At 36.7% G+C, this 21,416-nt stretch overlaps 1 protein-coding gene across 2 annotated transcripts in view; it reads right to left on the bottom strand.

Annotated features, from left to right (window-relative positions):
* The window catches only part of BMPR1A (bone morphogenetic protein receptor type 1A), a 141,517-nt gene that overhangs the window by 67,913 nt on the left and 52,188 nt on the right, over positions 1-21,416 (bottom strand). Inside the window, exon 2 of one of the 2 annotated variants that reach the window (XM_072756422.1) lies at positions 15,330-15,434. The exons of the other annotated variant lie outside the window; for it this stretch is intronic. The gene's annotated coding sequence lies outside the window, so the exon portion shown is untranslated. The remainder of the gene's footprint in view (positions 1-15,329; positions 15,435-21,416) is intronic. 2 annotated transcript variants of the gene reach the window in all.

Below are 21,416 nucleotides of genomic sequence, written 5' to 3'. Positions count from 1 at the left end.
TCCTTAACCTTTGCAATACAGTGCTACAGTCCTAAAAGAAGAGATGCATAAATATGTGCATGTATATAAAAAGGATTTTACATGGGCAAAATGCCCCCAACAGCTTTAATCTTTTGACTTACAAGGTAACTGACCACAGGCTTTTAGCACTAAGAACTTGTGTTTAACAACTAGAAAGATCTACTCAAAACTGAACACTAAACAAGTATAATAATGTTTTCGTCAAAGATTTTGTGTCTGAAACTTTCAAGCCTCTTAGTTCTAGAAAACACATTAAGAAAAAGGTAATCCTTTTAAAAACATATCAGGTCTTCTTAACGACAGAATAAGTGAAAAAATAAACATTTCTAGATATTTTCTTTCTAACATTTTATAATTCAGCAAACATTAGAATTTCCTCAAAGTTCATAAACTTTGTAAACAAATATGCAAAGTGCACTTTGATCCCACATCATCTATACAGAATACCTTTATTTACCATAAAAATGTACATCTCTCTCTTGGCTCTCAAAATCATTAAAGTCCTTAAACTTTAAACCGTCGGGGTACTTAAAACACCATTAACCATACAGAACCCATCAGTGACAAACATCAACTGTGGATATTATAGTCATCTCTGGCTCTGAGGTATTAGGATACCACCCATTCACTCCTTTATTAGTAAGATTTGCCTCATAGAAAAGAACAGCATACATACTCTTTTGATAAATATAGTCAGTCTAAAACATTAAGATTACTTTTGAGTTTGTACAAGGTGTCAAAAATAGTCATTTCCTAGTATTCACAAATTTAGCAATACTGACTGTATACTATTCCTTTTCACCACTCCAAATACTCTCCTCTTCCTTTCTCCTCTCTAAGCACCCATAGAAAGTACATTGTACAAATACTACTGTTAACACTATTGCTGCATCCATATAACCTTTTTTTTTTCATATAACCTTTTTTAAAAATCAGAACCATACTACAAAATATTTGACACAACATCCCAGCTGGGCTCTTAAACTAAAGGCATTATTACTGTTAAAAATTTTGGTAAATTAACTGGGAAATTCAAACATTATACTTCAGAAAAATATAATACAGTTTTTCCCATACATAATTCAAATGAACAGTCGATTTTGGTTTATCATGCCCTTCTATAATAAAGCAGGCAACCACATAACACAGAAAGGGAAAGTCAACTTATGGATGGGTTGTATTCTAAAAGATCACTTATAAATTGAATGTAAGCTTGAAACTGAAACTTGCAATGCTTTTCTTATAAAACCAAAGCTATAAACATTAGTATTAAACCTGTGATACAAACGGACTACAGTATACAATTCGATCATAGCACTCCTCTTTTTTTTTTAGCACTCCTCTGCTTAAGCATATTTCCATACTAAACTCTAAGCTTTTATTCACTGTTATAATTCTAGAATCTACTAGCACAACTGATGACACAGAGAAGGATTTCAACAAATATTAGCTGATCTGAAGTATTGAAGCAACAGCTTGATATGAAACTGGCTTGTCTAGAAAACCTTACCTATCTTAATTGTATCAGACAACCAAAAGACAAGGAGAAAAAACTTCTTCCAAAAGAGATATGTGAAAAAGATTAATACCAGGGTGAGAAATCTCTAATTTAAGCCAATTGTGGCCATTTCCATTCTCCTTGCCAATGAGATGGTTCAGTTATAAGCATCTGATGCAATTCCAGGCAGTACGACCAGAGACTAAGTTTGCTGGGGAGTTTCTGGGAAAGGTTTTCTCTGGCTGATGAAAATAAGATATGTAGGTTGGAAATGCCCCCGCTCCCACCCCCAGCCTTTGTGTCCAGGCAACTCTGGGTTTGACTTTGTCAAGTGGAATAATGGCGGCCGACTTACTTAGGACCATGAGGAAGGTGACAGCCTAAGAGGACAATCTAACAGATACAGAACAGCTCATTAAAAAACAGTAAGAATCTGGGTCTTTAGTGTTATTGTTTGGCTTGAATAAATCCTAAAACCGTTTTATTATGTTGGATCTTTTTATTATATTAAATCCTTTTATTGTTTAATTTTCAAATACTAAAAGCAACCCAGCAAATACCATGATTCAGAAACCAATACATCATTTACTTCCATGAATTCAACTGTTACTTACACAATGATAACTCAGCTAAATTTACCTCTCAATCCAGATCCTTCTTTTGAACTAGATATGTATTTCCTAAGTACTAAATATTAAATAGCTACTCCAGTGGCACATCGAGAAAACAGGATTAATATAAAAGCCTTCATCTACCAGCACAAAAACTGTTCATGCACCATATTCACTTTCCTGGCTAATGGCAGTACCAGCCAGCCAACTGTTAAAATTGGAAATCTGGGGAGCACGTCTTATCTTCCTCTGCTTCACCTATCATATTTAGGTAGTTACTAAATGCTGCCCATCCTAAGTCTGATACATCTCTAAAATTTCTCTCCTTTATATTTATACATATCTAGTGCAGGCTCTCCTCTTTCATTGCAACCTACCTCCTTTCTTACCTCGTTCACTGGACGTGTGTTTCTAAAATACAACTGTGCTTCTTGAAAAGATTATAAACATAACTCATTAAGAAAATAAAAATTTTAAACTATATTGAGTTTAAAACTATTTAAAGCTATACTCACCAGGGCAGCCCGGGTGGCTCAGTGGTTTAGCACCACCTTCAGCCCAGGGCCTGATCCTGGAGACCTGGGATCAAGTCCCACATTGGGCTCCCTGTGTGGAGCCTGCTTCTCCCTCTGCCTGTGTCTCTGCCTCTCTCTCTCTCTCTCTCTCTCTCTCTCTCTGGGTCTCTCATGAATAAATAAATAAAATCTTAAAAAAAAAACAAAACAAAACTATACTCACCAGAATGGCCATAATTAAAAAGACAATACAAGAGCTGGTAAGGACACGGAGAAACTGGAATTCTCACACATTGCCCTAAAATGATGCACCCATTTTGAAGAACAATTTGGCAATTTAAGTTAAATGTAAACATAAATGCACTATATGATCCCAAATTCCCTTTATAGGAACATACCCAAGAGAAATGAAAATGTGTCTATACAAAGACTTCTACACAAATGTTCTCAGCAGCATTATTCATGACAGCCAAAACTGAAAACAATCCAAAGGTCCATCAACTGGTGAACAGATAAAGTGTGGCATAATCATACAATGGAAAACTATCAGGTAATAAGAAGAAACAAAATATTGGTACATGTTACAACATGAATGCACCTCAAAAACATACTAAATAAAGAAAGCTAGATGCAAAATACTATATACTGGATGATTCCATGCATATTAAATGTTAATAAAAGGCAAATTTAGACAATCAGAAAGCAAAGCAGTAGTAGCCCAAAGCAAGGAGTAGAACTGTGAAATCTGGGGCAGTGATGAAAACATTCTATTTTTTTTTTTAAGATTTTATTTATTTATTCATGAGAGAGAGAGAAAGGCAGAAGCAGAGGGAGAGAAGTAGGCTCCCTGTGGAGCAAGGACTGGGATGCAGAATTCAATCTCAGGTCTCCAGGATCATGACCTGAGCCAAAGGCAGCCACTTAACCGACTGAGCCACATAGGTGTCCCAAAGAAAATGTTCTAAAATATTTATAGTGCAACTCTAAAATTTTACTACTAATAAAAAAACACAAGTGTATTTTTTAAATAATTTCCAACTGTGTGTAAAATGAATTTCAAATTCTTTAGGAGGCCATCCACAGATTGCTATAATCTGCTTTCCACCTATTTAACCTCCTTTATCTTCTGCTACAATCTCTGCCAAAAGCCTCCTGCTGGCCATATTAGACTATTTGCTATTTCCTAAATATGCCCACTTATTTTATGCCTCTACCTTTCTTCAAGCTCGATATTCTAATCAAAATGTATCTTCATCTTTTAGCCAAGTGAACTTCCATTTGTCCTCACAATGATCCATCTCAAATATCTCTTCTGTTGACTCCTCTTGTAGCGCTCAGCACATTGAGTTATGATGATCTATTTATAGATATATCTTACTTATTAAGATAACCCCTGTGTACAGCAATTGCATTTTACTAACGCTTGTTGTCACCGGTGTTTTGAGCACAGTCCACTGACCAGCACATAGGAGGTAATCTATATATTTTTGAATAAATGACTGGTGAAGAGTGACAGGGAAAAAAAAAATTCCCAAAACAGGTAAAATGAGCTCTGCACCACAGAGACATTTGTGTAAGTATGGTTGCAGTTGATGTTATATAAGAAAGAAAAACAGGCAGGGGGCGGGGGTGAATGGGTGACGGGCACTGAGGGGGGCACTTGACGGGATGAGCACTGGGTGTTATTCTGTATGTTGGCAAATTGAACACCAACAAAAAATAAATTTATTATTAAAAAAAAATAAAAAATTAAAAAAGAAAGAAAAACAGGGCAGCCCAGGTGGCTCAGCGGTTTAGCGCTGCCTTCAGCCCAGGGTGTGATCCTGGAGACCCGGGATCGAGTCTCGCATGGGGGTTCCTGCATGGGGCCTGCTTCTCCCTCTGCCTGTGTCTTTGCCTCTCTCTCTCTCTGTGTCTCTCATGAATAAATAAATAAAATCTTAAAAAAAAAAGAAAGAAAAACAAAAGGTCATCCAATCTCATCTAAATATTTATCAGTGTGGGGTGTGCTAAATAGCCACAATAAACAATATATAGTCATTAAAAAAAATGAGATACATCTGTCCTATCTGAACTGATATGGAAAGATATTCCAAATATCCTTAAGTTTTAAAAACTATAAAATAAGTCACCCCTTCATTATTAAAAAGAGAACTATACACACAAAGAAGAATGTGTGTGTAAGTGCATACATACACATGCAACACGTGTGGCAAAGGTGATGAAAAGGTATACACCAACTCATCTGAGCATAGGCAAAAAAGTAGAAACAACCTAAATGTCTATCAACTGATGAATGGATGTGTATCCAAGGTGGTATATCCATCCAACGGAGTATTAATCATCCATAAAAAGAACCAATTCCAATATAAGAGAGATGAACACTGAAAATATTACACTAAGTGAAAGAAGCCAGAACAAAAGGCCACATATTATATAATTCCATTTATACAAAATACCCAAAATATGCAATTCCACAGAGATAGAAAATATATGTGCTGCCAAACTAAGCACTCAGAGACAGAAAATAGACTAATGGCTGCCTAGGATTGGGGGTAGAGGGTGGGAATGGAGAAAGACACTAAAATGAGCATCAAAATGACACTAAAAGAAAAAGAAAGGCAAGTTAGAATTCATCAAAATTAAAAATATTTCCTCTGCAAAAGATCCTGTTAAAAAGATGAAGAAACAAGATATAGAGTGGGAAAATATATTTACAAATTGTATAATGTGACAAAGGACCCATCTAGAATATACTAAATCTCAAAACTCACCTTAAAAAAAAACATTCACCAAGAAACTGGGCAAAGAATATGAAGAGGGATTTCCTTGAAGAAGAAGATATCTGGATGGCAAATAAACACATGAAAAGATGCAATCAAGAACACCAGCCATCAGGGAAATGCAGATTAAGACCACTGAGATATCACTACACACCTACTGGAGTAACTAAAATAAAAAACAGTGATAACACCAAGTGCTGGCAAGAATATGAACAAAATGAATCTTTCTTTCTTTTTCCCCAAAGATTTTATTTATTTATTCATGAGAGACACAGAGAGAGGCAGAGACACAGGCAGGGGGAGGAGCAGGCTCTCCGCAGGGAGCCCAATGTGGGACTCGATCCCAGGACCCCGGGGTCACGACCTCAGACTGAGGCAGATGCTCAACTGCTGAGCCACCCAAGTGTCCTGAAAATGAACCTTTCATACATTGTCGTAAGAATGTAAAATGGCATCCTTACTTTGGAAAAAGGTTTGGAAGTTACTTTAAAAATGAAATACACACTTACATGTAACCAAACACACTCATGGTTGCAAAGAAACAAACAGGAATGTCACCAGCAATTTTATTTTTAACGGCCAAAAGCTGGAGAAAACAAAAACATCCTTCAAAAAGTGAATGGTTAAACAAACTCTGGTCCATCCATGCAACAGAATCCTACTCAGCAATAAAAAGGGATAAACCAGTGATACACAAAACAACTTGGGTAAATCTCGAAGGATTCGGCTGAGTGCAAAAAGGTCACCTACTGTATGATTCCATCTATAAAACACTGAAAATGATAAAATCACAGATAGAAAAAAAAAAACCCTCGAGGTTGCCATGGTGGGTACAGCTGTGACCTTTGTGGTGAGATTCCATGTCCCGATGGTGAGGTGGTTGCACGCAGCTACCGTAGAGGTTTAATTGGCACAATACTGTGCGTGTTCTGCTGGGAACTGGACATCACGCAGTATTAAGCAACCACTGGAGGAAGGTGAAGGGTACAAGGGACCTCTCCTTACTATTTTTGCAATTTCCTATGAATCTATAATTACTTTTAAGTAACTAAAATTTTTTAAAACCCTATTTTCTAAAAATGTTTTACCTCTGCTTCAAACTAGATTTTGAATAACAAAATAACTGTTCAAAGACTATTCAAGACACATTCTTCCTTTGAATCAGCTAGGAAACTTCAATTCTGCAGTGGTTTCCAGCATCCTGTGGAAATGAGAAGCCCCATAAGGGGAGTCTAATGAAACCAGCAGTTCCTACACCAAATTCTGAGCCTTTGGTCCTCCCTGTATCCCTCATCCTCTGAATGTGCAGAGCAGTTACCATTATCCGGGTGCCCATCTGTTCTAAGAGTAACAAACAGCAAGTTTGATGTAGCCACCTGCAGCAGACGAACCCCCAAATAATCTATCTATATATTCTTTCCAATTTATCCTTTCTGGCAAACAACATGAGAACCACTTCTATGTTTTCCATTTTAATTTTTCTCTACAATTCATTAGACAGTTTACACAGTATACAGAGACATATATATGACTTGATACATCTTCTTCCACTTACCAAGTAAACCTAATTCAGTCAGTGCAGAAATATCTATCACCCATTTATTTCCTATAAAATGGTAAGAAATTATCAAGAGAACATTTATTTTATTAGCTGATAAGTAAAAGTACCACAGGACAAGTTCCTCTGGATAGTTTCACTACATTATGTTAAAAGGAAAATTTCTAGTCACAACTCTGAGACCAAGACCTGAGCTGAGATCATGAGTCCAATCTCTAAACAACTGAGCCCCCGAGGCACCCCAGGAATTGATGTTAGATTGCTAAAGGTTCACCAATTCTTCTAAAAACATGCATTATTTCTATTTCTCAATAAAGCAGTAATACTATTTAGAATTAACATCATGAACACCAATTACAGAGTTCTGCTACAACATAGAGAAATCCTTAGGGACTAATTAATACATAGTGCTATTTGTTCCAGTTCTGAATGCTCCCAGAAGACTGCCGTGTTTACTTGTTTATTTGCTAGTTTGCTTATTTATTTATTTTAGCTTGCATCTGAATTTTTTAAAGTTTTCTTCCTTTGCTAACAGCTACCTAGAATGCATATTGGCTAACAGAGTAACAGCCTCCTCTATCCACTTTTCATTTATTTCATCCCCAAGAACCAGAAAACTAGTTTAACATAGCTCTGTGTTTCAGTGTCTACAGAAATAAAAAGGCTGCATATTTCAGCCTGAAATTGATGGCATAAAAATTGAATACATCTTCTATATGATCAAATAATGTTTATGCTTTGATACATATTTTTTAGATGCTGTGATATTTTTAAAAACCCACTTAAAGAAAAGGCAAAGATAAGACACCTCAATGAGTCAACTCAGGAATAAACAAAGATAGGAGGACCTAAGAGCTATAAATACCTCAACACTTCTAATAAGATCCTCTCTCAAAACTGTTCCTTTTGAATTCCTTATCTGGCTTAACATACAGCTGTTAACAAAAAACAATTTTTTTTGCCACCACCTAGTAAAGGTGACAATGTATATGCCCAAAGACCTAAAAATTCTAGCTGAGTATAACCCAGGGAACCTTTTGCATGTATCCACCAAAATGCACAAATAAGATTCACAGCAGCATTTTCTTAATAGTAAAAACCAGAGGAAACCCAAGTGTCCAAAAACAGTAAAATGCATAAATTATAGTATATTCATATAATGGGATTACCATATAGCAATGAAAAGAAATATATATCTCAGATGAGTAACAACATGAATGAAATCTCAAAATCAGGGATGCCTGGGTGGCTCAGCGGTTGAGCGTCTGCCTTCGGCTTAGGTCGTGACCCCAGGGTCCTGGGATCAAGTCCCACATCGGGCTCCCTGCATGGAGCCTGCTTCTCCCTCTGCCTGTGTCTCTGCCTCTCTCTCTTGTGTGTCTCTCATGAATAAATAAAATCTTTAAAAAAAAATCTCAAAATCATAATGTTGAACAAAAAAGAATTCCAAGAAGAATACACATACACAGTGTGATTCCACTCATATAAAGCTCAAAAATAGGAAATATTTTTTAAAAAGCATATTAAAGGAAAAATACAAAAGAGGGAAAATGTAAGGAAAGGTCATGGAATAAAACCAAACTTAGGATGATAGTTTTATCTGGGAAGAGAGAAACTATTGTCCTGAAGCCTGGACAGGCTCAAAGGATGCCATTACAGTTCTTGAAATAGGAGGTTGGGATGGATATATTCATTTATTATTATTATTACTCTAAAAAGTACATTTATATTATATATACACCCTTGTATATAGAATACATTTTAGAATAAAAATTTTAGGGCGCCCCGGTGGTGCAGCGGTTTAGCGCCGCCTTCAGCCTGGGGCGTGATCCTGGAGACACGGATTGAGTCCCAGGTCGGGCTCCCTGCATGGAGCCTGCTTCTTCCTCTGCCTGTGACTCTGTCTTTCTCTCTCTCTCTCTCTCTCTCTGAATAAATAAATAAAATCTTAAAAAAAAAAAGAATAAAAATTTTATCTTAATCCAAAGTAAATATGGGTAACTGCTAATATTTTGTAAATCTGGGTATTAAGCATACAGGTGTCACACCACTTCTTTTATTTTTGGAATGTATCATAACTTAATTTTTAAAAATTAAGAGTGAAGCACTATGAAATTATATTTTGAAATCTAAGGACAAAATATCATAAACCTTTCATAGCAATAAATCAAAGCAATACTAAGCTATTATTAAATGAAAAAAGTATGAAAAAATGGACTTCTCCTGATATAGTCCAATGGAAAATACACAATGGTATCAATATAGTATTCATCCCCCCAAATTTTAACTTTAATCTAGTCATGAAATATAAAAATATAAGCAAATTAAGAGGTATCCTATTTTTAAAAAACAACAAGATTTCATAAAAGACCATTGTTAGGAGGGATGGGGGAAATATGGACTTATTCTCAGTTAAAGGAAACTAAAGAAATACGACAACCAAATGCAAAATTATCCTTAATTGGTTCCGGGATCAAAAATCAAAAAAGGGGTGCCTGGTTACCTCAGTTGGTAGAACATGCAACTTTTGATCTCAGGGTTTTGAGTTCAAGCCCCATGCAAGGTGTGGAGCCTACTTAAAAAAAAAAAAAAGAAAAGAAAAACAAGTAGGGAGGGATGCCTGGGGGGCTCAGCGGTTGAGTGTTGCTTCGGCCTAGGGCATGACCCTGGGGTCCTGGGATCGAGTCCCGCATTGGGCTCCACGCAGGGAGCCCACTTCTCCCTCTGCCTGTGTCTCTGCCTCTCTCTGTGTGTCTCATGAATAAATAAAATCTTTTAAAATAATAATAATAATAATAATAAATAAGAATAGCTATAAAGAACACTTTTGGAAAGAAAACAGGAAATTTAAGTAAGGGCAGTATATTACATAATGTAATGTTGATATCAAATCTCCTATGATAACGTAGCCCTTAAGGAAAGCAAATTTGTTCTTAGGACACATTTGCTATAATATTTAGGGGTAAAGTGTCAAGATGTTTGCAGATTATTGCAAATGGTGAGAAAAAAGGATATGTGTTTTTATAAACAGAGAAAGCAGATGAAGCAAAAGGTTAGCAAGTAAACTGGTGAAATAGGTTTTTACTATCTGTTCAAATCTTATTTTATGTAGTTTTAAAGATTTTATTTATTTATTCATGAGGCACAGAGAGAGAGGCAGAGACACAGGCAGAGGGAGAAGCGGACTCCCCAATGCGGGACTCCATCCCAGGACCCCGGGGTCACGCCCTGGGCCAAAGGCAGATTTTCAACCACTGAGCCACCCAGGTGCCCTTCAAATTTTGTTTTAATTTAAAAGCTTGTAAGGTAAAAAAATTGGGAAAAAATATGTACTTTATCAGTCATAAGTTATAATTTCACATATGATTTTGGCCAACGATGTCAGTTTGACAGACTAAAATCAAGTATGAACAGATCTATAAGGAAGTCCCGAAGATCTTTTCTCCCTCAGCAAATTCTAAAACTTTTTCCCTAGGAATTGTAAACTATGATTGCTCAACAGGATGAAAAATTACATTTTGCTTAAATGGTCAAAAATTATAGCTGTGCTTCTGAAACAAAGCATCATACTCAGTCTGAAGGCATACAGGCTTTTAAAAAATTGTTCAGTAAATCAATTGTATTTTGTACAATTTACAAATGTTTTATTTGATACCAAAGTAGATATGATCATACTGCTATTAGAACATATTTTCAAATGTCCTATTTAGCAAACAGAAGGATGTTTTAAAATTTCCTAATCAAAACACATCTATTTCCTAATGATGCATATCCATATTTCTCAGGATTGCTAAAGCAAGGTAATAAGCATAGAATGAATTACTCTAAAACACAGGTAGTTTCCCCAAAAACTAATTATACTTCATGAAAATGGGTAACACTTATCACCTCAAGGACATACTAGTCGTATCAGACTTTAATTAATCTTATAAAATACTTGGCTTAATTATTATTTACTAAAAACAAAACCTCATTCATTACTCGATTGTCATTCATCCAAATGTGAATATCAGTGAGACTAAATAAATGGCATTCTAGAAACTATAGAAAATAATTTTCGATTAACAGCACCCATATAAAATCCATCAGTTGTACAGCAATATGCAAATGAACTATGTCCAACAGGAGGGGACACGGACTACAGATATTTCCTCCAAAGGCTGGGTGTGGGACAGTGTTGCTACATGCCCGCAGATGGGTAAACACACAGGGAAGAAAGTTTTAGCTGGGAAGCCTGCATTTAAGTTCTCATCTCTATGTAATGAGAGGCAGGTAGTTAGTTAATTACTGAACAGCACCGTCTTTTAAATCGGTGAGTCACAAGCCTAAGGGAGGAGCTTATAAGCAGGATGAGCAACAACCAAGGCAATCAAGTTAGATTTCAAAAAGAAGCAACAACAGGTTGTGAAGACTTTCAGACAGACAATTAGAAGCACTTATCCCAATATAATGCACATAATCCAACAGCCTGACTATGGACTAACCACCTTGTTGCAAAACACGTCATGTACATTTGGGACTAAGTTTGTCAAGTTAGGTATCTTTGAACTGCACCAAATAGCTCTATTATCATCAGGCACCAGAGACTGAAAGAGACAGGAAGAAAAGATCACTTGGTAATACTTGTGAGGGCACTATAGTATATTTTAAAACATTTAAGACAGTTTCCTGCTGACAAGCAACATTTAATCACCATAGGAGTCACATCATAAATATATTAAAGCTTCAACAACAGTACCAAGATGACAACACACCAAGATGTCATACCACCACACATGATTATCTGAGAAGTATCAAAGACTGTTGCTCCACAGGTAGAGAGATCACTGGGGGCTGAATTTAAATTAGCCTTCAAAGACTGGTAGGGTTTGGCAGTATGCAAGGAGGGAGCGGTGCAGGTCAAAATGGGCATTCTATCAGGGGGCCTAGGGAAGGTGCACTGTGCCTGGCCACCGTCCCACCTGAGGCCTGGATTCTAGAGTGCTGGAGCGGGATAATCCATGTATGGTTTGACCCAGATGATACATACACAGCCACCCTGAAGCTCATGTCTGTAGCAGACATCAATACTCATTTTAGTTCTCTCTCCAAGCAAGCACTGGAGACCTCACAGTCCTTTAAATATAGAACACCCAAAATGTCAAGATGTTTGAAATCCACCTACCATTCTTCTAGAAGGAAGGATAAAGAGAAGAATACAAGGTTACGAGCATGGCCTCTGCAGTCAGACTGAGTATCAAGGTTAGAATCCTGGCTCCACCCTTTCCTTACCTGTCCTAATTCTTTGACCCAAAGTTGCTTAACCTCATCCACAGTCAGTCTGTAAAATAGGGACAGTAAGCACATGTGTCTGAGAGGCGGAGATCAAAGGAGTTAATGTAGATATAGCACTTAGAACAGTGCCAAGTAAATACATTCTAATTGTAAGATACTATTATTAGTGTTAGGCTATATGTTGGCAAATCGAACTCCAATAAAAAAAAATACAAAAAAAAGATACTATTATTATTATTCTCTATAAAAAAATCAGTTGTATCCTCAGAGTAATTAGAATTTTATAGGAGGGATAATATAAAATGTACAAAGATGTTGCTAAGTACAGAGAACATTCTGAATCACTGACAGAAACACCAGTCAATATTTAATAACAACGTCTAATAGCATCAAACACTTGCTAGTTGGCTTAAGAACTAAAGTACTGCAACAAAGACATCGTTCTCTATTTATTGAGCTTCGATTATTGAACATCTTCTATGTGCCAGCTACTGTACTAAATTTTATACATGTATTATGTTGCTTAATCCTCAAAACTAATTTATGTGGCAGGTACTTCTCCTAATTCCACATAATAGGTAAGAAACTGAGGCTGAGTGGTTAAGTAACCCCTCCAAAGTCTCGCAGTTTGTAGTAGGGCTGTGATTTTAATCCAGGTCAGTCAGACTCCGAAGACTGAGCTTTAATCCTAAACCACATGGTAGTCCCTCTTTTCCGCAGGGAATATGTTCCAAGACCCCTCAGTAGATGCTTGATAGCATATATAGTACCAATTCCTACATATACTGTTTTTTTTTCTTTTATGTGTCTATCTATGATGAGGTTTATTTATAAATTAGGCACAGTAACCAGTTAATAACAATAACTAATAATAAAATAGAGTAATTATAACAATGTACTGTATTAACAGTTATGTGAATGTGGTCTCTCTCAAAGGATCTTACTGTGCTGTACTTAACCTTCCTGTGATGGTGTGAGAGGATAAAAAGTCTACGTAATGAGATGAAGTGAGGTGGATAATGCAGGCAATGTGACGTAGTGTTAGGCTACGACCTGACATCTGCTTCCCAACCTCAGTTTACCACAGGTGATGGAAATTGCAAAAACTCAAACTGTGGATAAGAGGGGAACTACTGTATTTTCTGTTTCCAAATTCTGGACCAACTGGCCATGATATAACAAGAGTATAAATATAAAATACTACATTAAAATAACAACTTATGGAGAGAGAAGTGATTGCTAAAGGGTACAAGGTTTCACTTTGAGGATATAAAAATGTTCTAAAATTGACTAGGGTGATGGTTGCACATATTTGTAAATGCATCCGACTTGGTTCCAGCTCAGGTCATGATCTCAGGGTCGTGAGTTGGAGCCCCATAACAGGCCCCTCACTCAGCTTGGGATTCCCTCCCTTTCTCTCTCCCTCCCTCTCTGCCCTTCACTGAGCACACACACACACACACTCTCTTTAAATAAATAAATAAGTAAAATCTTAAAACATAAAAAAAGCAGATACAATATGAATTTGCTTTTGCTTAATACATTTTTTTTAAAAGATGGAACAGATATGGCCCCAAATTTAATAGTGGGTATCTCTGAGAGGTGGTATTATGATGGATAATTATCTTCTTTATACTTTTTCTGTATTTTTCATGTTTTGTATTGCAAGGCAACTTTAAGTGAAGTTCTTATTAAAAAAATAGGTAGAAAGATAGTAACAATTCCAAATACTTCAGAAGAGACAAATAATAAAACATGGAAGAAGCTGCTAAATTTGCTAAATGGGTCACTGGCAAATTCAAAGACAATGGCAAGGAAGATGTAAAAAAAAAAAAATTTGGGGGGGGGGTTGGGCAGCCCGGGTGGCTCAGCAGTTTGGCACCCGCTTTCAGCCCAGGGAGTGATCCCGGAGACCCAGGACGGGATGGAGTCCCAAGCCCACCCCCTGCATGGAGCCTGCTTCTCCCTCTGCCTGTGTCTCCACCTCTGTGTGTGTGTGTGTGTGTGTGTGTGTGTGTGTGTCATGAATAAATAAAATCTTAAAAAAAAAAAGATAGGGCTATTCAGGTACAGACTGAGATTTTGAGGGGTTTGGAGATGAAAAAAATGGCACATTGCCTCGAGGTAATAGTGTCAAGGGAAGGTTTTGTTGGTTTGTTTTTAATTTGAAAGAAAGAATTTGATCAGGGCAGTAATTGAACTGGAAATAGTCTGTCAGGGATGGAAAGAGACAAGGAGAGGAAGGTCTCAAAAGATAAATAAAGATGCAGCCTTAGAAAAAAGGAAGCATTACTTGTGAAACAGAAGAGAAGAAAAAAAACTCATAAAAAGAGATCTTTGAGATGGAGAAAAGAAATCAGAACTTACATTTGGCCTTCAAACTTCTCTAAAAAATATAAAGTGAATTCATCTTCCAAAACTGAAAGGGTGGAGGTTAGGCACAGAGAGAGAGGTATGGGGCCCTGGTACAAAATGCTGGACAGCAACTAGATTCACTAATTTGCCAGAACGAGGAATAACAATCTAACGATCGCATGACCATAAGAGAAAGTACTGCAGGGAGCTGGGAAAATCACTTCTTCCCCACAGTTAGCATGCACATAAATCTGCACCACTCAAAAACGAGAGAATTCACGGTATGCCTGGAAATTATCCCTTTATTAGTAATCCCTAGGTTAACAACCACTGTAGTAGTCTATGAAACTGATATGCTTTCACTTCTAGATGACATGAATTGTCAAAAGAAGCACCAGAGTTCAACCATAAATTTCAAATTTGACAGTAAGAAGGTAGTTTTCTAGGAAAAATCAAGTTGCAAAGATTTTTGCACATATTGTTTATTTATGTATAAACTTTGTATAATTGAAAAGTTCTCCCTAAACAGGTAGATCATTATGAAACATGGTATTTTTAGTAATTGTACTAAATTTCTAAAGCAGCTTTAAAAAAATAAGTAGCATTAAGTGCTGCCCATGTAAGAGTGAAACACAAGGACCCTGCTGGACAACCCTGTGGGTACAGGACGGATTTATTAACTAGTAGCCTTCACCACTGTAACTGGGCAGTCACCTGGTTGTGCACATACGAAGACCTTCAAATGTCAGGCTCTGTGGCTCTCTTCTCTGGAGTCATTCAGTTTCGTAGAAAAGTCGGTCTCCTCTGACTGCCAGTGTTCTACAAACAGGTTAGGAAAGGGACATGGGACAGAAAGTAAGGACACATCTCCTGATCCATCAAGGAGACTTCTGCTTAACCCCATTTATAGTGTACTCTTTTTCTGTATTTTCTCCAAATCTGGAGTCTCACCTGTGTAGTTTCTGTAGACAATCAAACACTCAACTTCTGCTAGGATACTGAATAAGTCCAGGAAGAGTCTAGCACTGTCCAAGATAAATATAATGTTTTAAGTGCAACCACATGTAAAACTTTAAGTTTTCTAGTACCCTCATGAGAAGAGAAAGAGTGGAAATTAATTTTAATAAATTTTATTTAACCCAACAGATCTAAAATGGTATTTCAATGTAATAAATAAAAAATTATTACTTTGACATTTTCTATGTTTTTCACACTTACAAATCTGGTGTGTACTCTAGATTTAGATTTATACTTGAGATTTAGCACAATCTCAGTTAGTACTAGCCACATGTTAATTGTTCAGCAGCTACATGTGGCTAGTGGCTACTATTCTAGATAGTACAGTCTAAGTCATACTAGGGTAGCAGACAACTCCAAAATTTCAACAACTCAACATAACAGAAGTTTACTTCTGTCTCATGTAAAATATCCAACACGGGGCAGGCAGTGTCTGCTTCACAGTCATCCAGGCTGATCATCTTGTTCTTGTATCAAATGAAAACATGGCTAGGTACTTCCTAAGTTTAAAAAAGAAAAAAAGACCAGAAAATCTTCATGGGCCTTTCACTATGTCAACCCAGAAGCGACACACACTTCCCCTGAAAGTCCACTGGCCAGATCAGTCACATGATACCCATCTAACTTCAAGGAAACAAAGGGATTAAATGTTCCCATATGCTTGGAATGAAAGGAGAAGTGGATGTGAAAGAGCACTAAGAAGTCATTACCACAGGCAGGCACCTGACTATGCGGACAAGCGTGAGACAGAAGATCTAAGCCCTAGATTCCAGAGCATAACTGTTTCTTATACAGAGTTTTAAACCAGTTTTTAGCCTGAAATCGTATCCCTGTTACATAGAACTAATACCTGCAATTCTGGGACATGGGCAGGGGTAAAATCCAGTTCGCTTGCTAGCATGTACCTCTACAGGCTAAACAGCAAGGAGGTATTCACTGGAGAGAACAGCAGGCAAATTTGAAAATACAAGGAAAACTGCGGAAGGTGTAAGAGTTGATGATCCAACTGCAGATAATGTCAAAGAGCCTGACAGCAAATGGTTTGAAGTTGGCATGGTTGTCCAACCTGTCTGAACTTGGAAAATACCCACCAGGCCTCCCTCCTGTCCAGGACAGAGCCTTACTCTAAATAAGAAACTGTTAGGAATAAAAACAAAACTGAACAGAAAAGCTGAGACAAAAGAAAGAGAGGGCTCAAGGAGAAGTAAGGGACAGCAGCAGAACCAGGATCAGTCATCTCCTCAAACACAATCGAAAACAATTCAGTCAAGTCAAAAATGCTTTCCTGCATCACTATTATTTCCTCTTAAAACATCCAGGAAAACTAATTTCAAAATGACCCAGGAGAAAGTTTCCAGATTCAAGTCTCATACAAGTTATTATAAGGCTAACCAACATCCTTTATACACAACTAAAGCCAACCAGAAGAGCACCAACACAAAACTGATAAACTATAACCTACGAAAAAGGTAAAAGCATTAAGTAAATTATATAAGGCATAAAAAACAACATCAGAATTGGAGAAACTCAGAAATGTGAGAACATGACTCAAAAAAGAATTTTAAGAATTTTGTTTCAGACATAAAGACTAAAAACAAAAAGCACAAGAATAAATAAACACAACAGGTAATACAAAAAGTATTCTAATCCTAAAAATAATTTTTAAAAAAGATTGTATTTATTTATTAATGAGAGACAGAGAGAGAGAGAGAGAGAGAGGCAGAGACACAGGCAGAGGGAGAAGCAGGCTCCATGCAGGGAGCCTGACGTGGGACTCGATCCCAGGTCCCCAGGATCATGGCCTGGGCTGAAGGTGGCGCTAAACCCCTGAGCCACCCAGGCTACCCTAAAAAATAATTTTAAAATATTTTAATGAAGAAATAAAAGGATTCTAGGAAAAGTGACAAAAATTGTTCTTTTATATAAATAGTAATCACAGAAGAAAACCCAAGAAAGGGAACTAACACTAAAAACTATACAAAAAAATTAAAAACTAATTCAAAGAAATTTTTCTAAAGTAAGATTTAAAACCACATGTTTAAGGCACAGAATGAATACACTTGAGAATATGGACACAAAATAACACCAAGACATATTACAGTAAAATTACAGATCTTTTAAAAGAATTAAAAATTATTTGAACATCTGGGCCAATATGTCAAGTACCTTATAAGGAAGAGAAAATTACATTATCAACAGATTTTTCCAAAGCAACACTTTATGTCAGAAAAAAAGTTAAAATACTCAAGGAAACAAAATGAGAGTCAAGAATTTTACAGCCAGTAAGACTAATTTTCAAATATAAACAAAACATATTATTATCACACAAAAACTCAGGGAATAGTGTTCTCATTAGTCTTTCTAGAGAAATCAACTAAAGAATAAGCTTCAAAGAGTCAATATGATTAGAGGAACATTCACATGACTCTGGAGGTGAGCATTAAGTAGTAACTTGTAGATTAAAAGATGATGAAAAGGAAAAAAGTGATGGTACATAATAGTGATATGACCTGATGATATAGAGAGTATAATTATCAAGAAATGAAGACCATATGAAAAAAATGTTAACTCTTTTCAATAATATTGGTGATGGATATAGTAATTTTGTTACTGTGAAACTGTCAGATATACAATGTGATAAATGAGTAATTACAGAGTAGTCTATCACTCCATGTCCCTGAAAACCACAATTCCCAATCTCTATTTCCTAGTACTATTCACTGAAAAGACCTAGAAACAAAAATCAAACAGTATCAATGAGCAACCCAAGAGTCCAGATCATAGTTTTGAAATACTTCTTCCCAATGAAGGAAAACAAGCTTCATGGAAATATTTCATGTTTGAGACAGAAAATTTTCAAGATGTTTGTGGAATGTCTTGCTTTATAAGGCAGAAAAAAAACCTAATCAACAATTATTTGAATGATGTCAAGAAGTCTCCGGAGCCAACCTGAAGAGACTCCTTATGGCCAAAAATGGGGTAGTTTTAGCTTTAGCAAGTTTAAGATTTGCAAAAGATTGAATCCCATCGAATGTGTTTAAATTTATGGTGAAAGATAAAAGAGAAGAACTAAGAGAAGAAGGTGAGGAGGAGGAGGAAAGAGAAAAGAAGCGAATCAATCACCTTCAGAGAAGATAGGGAGCCATTTCAACATTTTATTTTTATTATTTTTTATTTATTTATGATAGTCAGAGAGAGAGAGAGAGAGAGAGAGAGGCAGAGACACAGGCAGAGGGAGAAGCAGGCTCCATGCACCGGGAGCCCGACGTGGGACTCAATCCCGGGTCTCCAGGATCGCGCCCTGGGCCAAAGGCAGGCGCTAGACCGCTGCGCCACCCAGGGATCCCCATTTCAACATTTTAAAAACTATAATGAGGGACTCAGTCATAGGGGGCCCCCAAACTTTAGGAGTTTAACCTTCAGGACCTCTACCAGGCCATCACAGAAAATATCAAAGAAAAACCCCCTTGTGATTCTGCCAGAAAAAGGGGACAAAGTACTGTTTTGAAATACATCAGCACACTGTTATTCTTTTTTCTTTTTCCTCTTAAGTAGCTCCACACCCAACATGGGGCTTGAACTCATGATCCTGAGATCAAGAGTCAAATGCTCTAGAGACTGAGCCAGCCAGGCACCCCAGAAGCATTCTGTTAATCTTAAGGCCTTCCTTTTCAAGAAAAACTGTTTTAACAGAACCTAAATTATAAGGGTTCTTTCAAAGCCTAAGAAGCCTAGGTTAAGGGAAATGCCAAACTCTAGTCCAAGCTAGCCTTCCACGTGGGGGAGGGGAAAATAGCTAAGAAGCACCTAGGAGGTTCACAGTCCACAGGCACAGGCTCACTAAAAAAATGAGACCTTATCATGAGACTATAGAACACTTCCACTCCACCCCCCCTACCATACCTTAATATCGCACTACTAAAGGCCTATTTATAGCAGTTTCTTTTTACCCAGTACATCGTGTATAGCCAACAGGAAAAAATGACAAGGCACACTAAAAGGCAAAAACCAGTCTAAAGAGACAGAGCAAACATGAGAACCAGACTCTGATATGGCAGAGATAACACAATTATCACACTGGGAATTTAAAACAACTAAAATTAATGTGCTATGGACTCTGATGGGAACAGATACATAATATAAAGCCAGAGAGATGGACAGTCTAAGAAAGAAGCAAAATGAAATGGGTAACAAAAACAGAAGAGTGTGTTTGATGGGCTTACTAGACCAAACACGACTATGGAAAAAAATCTCTGAGCTTGAGGATTTATCTCAGTAAAAAATCTTCAAAACTGAAGAGCAAACCAAAAAAAAGGCTGAAAAAGATTTTTAAAAAGAATATCAAAGAACTGTGGGACAACTACTAAAAGTGTAACACACATATAACAGGAATATCAAAGAAATAATAGAAAAGGAAAAGGAAGGAAGAGGAAAGAAATATCTGAAACACTAATAACTGAAAAATTTTCCAAATTAATGTCAAAGACCAAACCTCAGATCCAGGAAGTTAAGAGAACTTCCAAGCAGGATAAATGCCAAAAAAAAAAAAAAAAACTACACCTAGAGAGCTCATTTTCAAACTACAGAAAGCCACAGATCAGAAATTAAAACTTTAAGGGAGACACAGGAAAAAAAACCCACCTTATGTATATAGGAGCAAAGATGAGAATTACATCTAACTTCTCAGAAATCATGCAAACAAAAAGAGTAAGATGAAATGCTTTTTATAAATATTTTATTTATTTGAGAGACAGTGCATCCACAGGGTTGGGGTGGGGGGATAAGGGGCACAGAGGGAGAGGGAGACAGTTTAAGCAGATTCCAAGTTGCAGAGCCCTACACAGGGCTCCATCTCACAACCCTGAGATCATGACTCCTGAAACCAGGAGTCTCTTAACTGATTGCACCACCCAGGCACCCTGGAATGAAACACTTAAGATATCAAAACAACAACAACAACAACAAAAAACCACTGGGGCACCTGGATGGCTCAGTCAGTTAAGCATTCAACTCTTGATTTCAGTTCAGTTCTGATCTCAGGGTTATCATTTCAAGCCCTGCACCGGGCTTCATGCTGGGTATGGAGACTACTTAAAAATCACAAAAACAAACAACCCACCAACTTTGAATTCCATAGCCTGTGAATTATTCTTCAAAAGTGAAGGAGAAATGGAGATTTTTATTAGCTGTACAAAAGTGAGGCAATCTGTCACCAGTAAACCTGCCTTTCTGATAATGTTAAAAAGAAGTTCTTTAGAGAGGAGGAAAATGATATAGTTCCAAAACCCAGATCAAAATAAAGAAAGGAAGAGGACTGGAGAAGGAATAAGTGAAGGGAAAATTTAAAACTTCATTTTTCTAATTCTTAATTGATCTAACAGATAACAAGTTAGTCACAATAACAGCGACAATGCAATCAATTATGTATGCTCACATATATGTATGTGTATACACATGTATGTGCTATATATAAATGAAATGAGTAAAAGCAATGATACAAAAGACATAATGGAAGAATTAGGATTATATTTTGCTATTATAAGGTACCTGCACTATCTGTAAAGCAGAATGGTGTTATCTGAAATAGTCCTGGGGTAACTGTAAATATATATTAAAAACTCAAGGGAAACTACTAAAAAAAGTTAAAAAGAAAAAAGTATAACAGATACAGTAAGAAAGGAGAGAAAATGAAATCACATTATATGTGCTCAAATAAAACCACCAAAGAAAAATCTAAATATGAGACCTGAAACCATAAAACTCCTAAAAGAAAACATAGGTAGT

This window comes from Vulpes vulpes, chromosome 4 (assembly GCF_048418805.1).
Source record: "Vulpes vulpes isolate BD-2025 chromosome 4, VulVul3, whole genome shotgun sequence".
Classification (NCBI taxonomy): domain Eukaryota; kingdom Metazoa; phylum Chordata; class Mammalia; order Carnivora; family Canidae; genus Vulpes; species Vulpes vulpes.
Note: the sequence above shows the minus strand (reverse complement) of the source record. Positions and strands in the feature narration are given on the sequence as shown.